This window comes from Triticum dicoccoides, chromosome 3B (assembly GCF_002162155.2).
Source record: "Triticum dicoccoides isolate Atlit2015 ecotype Zavitan chromosome 3B, WEW_v2.0, whole genome shotgun sequence".
NCBI lineage: Eukaryota > Viridiplantae > Streptophyta > Magnoliopsida > Poales > Poaceae > Triticum > Triticum dicoccoides.
In genome coordinates this window covers 766,412,205-766,417,370 of record NC_041385.1, presented here as the reverse complement: position 1 = coordinate 766,417,370, position 5,166 = coordinate 766,412,205, and positions in this window count along the sequence as shown.

Genomic DNA, 5,166 nt, shown 5'->3' with positions numbered 1-5,166 from the left:
CGGGCGGATCGGGCCTCGGGGGCCCGCTGCAGGCCGCGGCGGGCCGGCGGTGCGGGGCAGCGGTGCGGGCCACGTGGCAGATGCCGGTTGGCGGAGGGCGGCGGAGCGGACGCGTCCGGGGGAGATCGGACATGTCCGGCTGCGGAGAGGGCCTAGATTAGGGTTGGACTGCGCGAAAATCCGATGGGGAGCACCTATTTATAGGTAGAGGGAGCTAGGAGAGTCCAAATGAGGAGCGGTTTTCGCCCACACGATCGTGATCGAATGACAGAGAGCATGGAGGGGGTTAGGATGGGTTTGGTGGGCTGTGGGAAGAGGTGTTGGGCTGCAAAGAGAGAGGGGCTTTTACGGTTACCCGGTTAACCGTTGGAGTATCAAACGACCTCCAACTGGCACGAAACTTGACAGGCGGTCTACCGGTGCTATACCAAGGCCGCTTGGCAAACCTAGGGCCATTCCGAGAAAGTTTAACACTCGCACATGAAACAAGGTCTGAGAGGGGGCGACGAGGCACACGCGAATGGTCCGGACTCCGAATCGACAACAGAGAGAACCGGCGAAAACCGAACGGATGCAAGTTTTGAAAAACATGAGGATGCAATGCATAGGATGACATGGAAAAATGCAACACTCAAGCAAATGACATGGCAACGACGGCGAATAACTGACAGACACCTTGGAAATCGAATCCGGGGCGTTACAACCTAAGTGGTGGTTTTATTTTCTTATACTAACGGAGCTTACGAGTTTTGTTTTGAGTTTTGTGTGGTTGAAGTTTTCAAGTTTTGGGTAAAAAATCGATGGACTATGGAATAAGGAGTGGAAAGAGCCTAAGCTTGGGGATTCCCACGGCACCCCAAGGTAATATTCAAGGACAACCAAGAGCCTAAGCTTGGGGATGCCCCGGAAGGCATTCCCTCTTTCGTCTTCGTTCATCGGTAACTTTACTTTGAGCTATATTTTTATTCACCACATGATATGTGTTTTGCTTGGAGCATCATTTTATTTTGTTAGTTTTTGTTTTCTGTTAGTTAGATTAATGTTTTGCATCTTTAGTTTCGATAAAAAAGTCAAGGATAGCATTGGCCATGCTTATTTTGCTTGTATACGTGTTGCTGTTTGAAAACAGAAAGTTTACCTCTGTTGCGAAAATTCCTCAGAAAAGTCAGAGAATGTTATAACATTGAATCTTTTTTCATATTGAGCTTTGATAAATTTATTGCAGTGGGAATTTTAGTTCATAATTTTTGGAGTCAGGGAAGTATTGATACTCTTGCATTCTTTACAGACTGTACTGTTTTGGCAGATTGCTGTTATGTTTGCATTGTTTGCATATGTGTGCTTGTTTAATGATTCTATTTGAGGATAGGAGTATTAAATATACAGAGGCATTTAGTATTCAATGTTGAATAATAATTTTAGTGATTTGTTACAGTAGAAAATGATAAGGTTTTGCATTGGTTTATACTAACCTATCTCACGAGTTCTTGTTGAGTTTGTTGTGAATGAAGCTTTTGATAAAAAGAAGAGAAACCATGATATGAGAGGAATTAAGGAGACACAAAGGTTCAAGCTTGTGGATGCCCAAGGCACCCCAAGATAATATTTCAAGAAGTCTCAAGCATCTAAGATTGGGGATGCCCCGGTAGGCATCCCACCTCTCTTCTTCAACAACTATCGGTTAGTATCGGTTGAGCCTAAGTTTTTGCTTCTTCACATGAGTTGTGCTATCCTTGCAATGTAGTTTTATTTAGCTTTGCTTGCTGTTTGAATAAAGTTTCAAGATCTGAAATTATTAAATGGGAGAGTCTTCACATAGTTGCATAATTATTCGACTACTCATTGATCTTCACTTATATCTTTCAGAGTAGTTTTTGTCATTTGCTCTAGTACTTCACTCATATCTTTTAGAGCATGGTGGTAGTTTTATTTTGAAGAAATATATGAACTCTCGTGCTTCACTTATATTATTTTGAGAGTCATTAATAGCATGGTAATTTGCTTAATATTAATATACTTGGTATTCAAGATATATGAAACTTTCTTTTGAGTGCGTTGAATACTAAGATGAGTTTGATGCTTGATAATTGTTTTGAGATATGGAGTTGATAATATCAAAGCAATGCTAGTTGGGGTGATTATGAATTTAAAGAATGCTTGTGTTGAAGTTTGTGATTCCCGTAGCATGCACGTATGGTGAACCTCTTTGTGATGAAGTCGGAGCACAATTTTATTTATTGATTGTCTTCCTTATGAGTGGCAGTCGGGGACGAGCGATGGTCTTTTCCTACCAATCTATCCCCCTAGGAGTATGCGTTTAGTGCTTTTGGTTTTTGATGACTTCTAAATTTATGCAATAAGTGCATGAGTTCTTTTGATTAATGTTGAGTCCATGGATTATACGCACTCTCACCCTTCCACCATTGCTAGCCTCTCTAATACCGCGCACTTTTCACCGGTATCATACACCCACCATATACCTTCCTCAAAACAGCCACCATACCTACGTATCATGGCATTTCCATAGCCATTACGAGATATATTGACATGAAACTTTCCACCGTTCCGTTCATATGACACACATTACTTTTGTCATATTGCTTTTTGCATGAACATGTAGTTGACATTGTATTTGTGGCAAGGCCACCTTCATAATTTTCATACATGTCACTCATGATTCATTGCATATCCCGGTACACCGCCGGAGGCATTCATATAGAGTCATATTTTGTTCTAAGTATCGAGTTGTAATTGTTGAGTTGTAAGAAAAATAAAAGTGTGATGATTATCATTATTAGAGCATTGTCCCAGTGAGGAAAGGATGATGGAGACTATGATTCCCCCATAAGTCGGGATGAGACTCCGGACTTTATGAAAAATAAAAGAGGCCAAAGAAGCCCAAATAAAAAAAGGGGAGAATGGCCATAAAAGAGAAAAAAAGGAAAGGCCAAATAAAAAAATGATGAGAGAAAAAGAGAGAAGGGAAAATGCTACTATCCTTTTACCACACTTGTGCTTCAAAATAGCACCATGATCTTCATGATAGAGAGTCTCATATGTTGTCACTTTCATATACTAGTGGAAATTTTTCATTATAGAACTTGGCTTGTATATTCCAATGATGGGCCTCCTTAAAAGTGCCTTAGGTCTTCGTGAGCAAGCAAGTTGGATGCACACCCACTTAGTTTCTTTTGTTGAGCTTTCATATACTTATAGCTCTAGTGCATCCGTTGCATGGCAATCCCTACTCATTCACATTGATATCTATTGATGGGCATCTCCATAGCCCGTTGATACGCCTAGTTGATGTGAGACTATCTTCTCCTTTTTTTCTTCTCCACAACCACCATTCTATTCCACCGGTAGTGCTATGTCCATGGCTCACGCTCATTTATTGCGTGAAAGTTGAAAAAGTTTGAGATTACTAAAGTATGAAACAATTGCTTGGCTCGTCATCGGGGTTGTGCATGATTAAATACTTTGTGTGATGAAGATAGAGCTTAGCCAGACCATATGATTTTGTAGGGATAACTTTCTTTGGCCATGCTATTTTGAGAAGACATGATTACTTTAATTAGTATGCTTGAAGTATTATTACTTTTATGTCAATATGAACTTTTGTCTTGAATCTTTCGGATCTGAATATTCATACCACAATTAAGAAGATTTACATTGAAATTATGCCAAAGTATCATTCCGCATCAAAAATTCTTTTTTATCATTTACCTACTCGAGGACGAGCAGGAATTAAGCTTGGGGATGCTTGATACGTCTCCAACGTATCTATAATTTTTGATTTCTCCATGATACTTTATCTACTGTTTTAGGCAATATTGGGCTTTATTATCCACTTTTATATTATTTTTGGGACTAAGCTATTAACCGGAAGCCCAACCCAGATTTGCTGTTTTATGCCTATTTCAGTGTTTCGAGGAAAAGGAATATCAGACGGAGTCAAAACGGAACGAAATCAACTGGAGAAGTTATTTTTGGAAGGAAAGCAACCTGTTGGACTTGGAGTGCACGTCAGGGGAGTCCCGGGCTGCCCACGAGGGTGGGGGGCGCGCCCCCCTGGGCATGCCCCCTGCCTCGTGAGCAACTCGGAGGTCCACCGACGTACCCCTTGCACCCATCTATACCTACGTACCCTAAAACTTCCAGAACAGAAGATAGATCGGGAGTTCCGCCGCCGCAAGCCTCTGTAGCCACCAAAAACCAATCGGGACCCTGTTCCGGCACCCTGCCGGAGGGGGATCCCATCACCGGAGGCCATCTTCATCATCCCGACGCTATCGATGATGAGGAGGGAGTAGTTCACCCTCGGGGCTCAGGGTATGTACCAGTAGCTATGTGTTTGATATCTCTCTCTCGTGTTCTCTCTCATGTTCCATCTATGGCACGATCTTGATGTATCCCGAGCGTTGCTATTTGTAATGCCCCGGATTCGATGCGCTAGGTGTCTGCCAGTTATTCGCCATTATTCCCATGTCATTTGCTTGCGTGTTGCATTTTATCATGTCATCATGTGCATTGCATTGCATACATGTCCGTCTCATGCATCCGGTCTTTTTCCCCGTTGTCCGTTTCGCGATCCGGCACTCCTATGCCCTCCGGCGTCCCCCTTTTTGTCTCTCATTGTGAGCGGGTGTTAAACATTCTCGGAATGGACTGAGGTTTGCCAAGCGGCCTTGGTATAGCACCGGTAGACCACCTGTGAAGTTTCATGCCATTTGGAGTCCGTTTGATACTCCAACGGTTAACCGGGTAACTGCAAACCCCTTCTTTGTGTTGCAGCCCAACACCCCTCCAAAGTGGCCCAAAACCCATCCAAACCCCCTCCATGCTCTCGGTCGTTCCATCACGATCGCGTGGACGAAAACCGCACCTCATTTGGAGCCTCCTAGCTCCCTCTACCTATATATTTGTGCCTCCCCCGAAAATCCCGGGTCCCGAAACCCTAGCTTCTTCCTCCTCCAGCCGCCGGACATGTCCGCGCCCCACCGGACATGTCCACCCGCGCCCACAGCCAATCGTGGCTTGCCACGTGGCCCACGCCGCCGCCCCGCACCGCCGGCCCGTCGCGGCCCGCAGCAGGCCCCCACGGCCCAGATCCGCCGCCGCCGCCCGGATCCAGCCGTGTCGTCACCCGAGGCGCTCGCCTCCGCC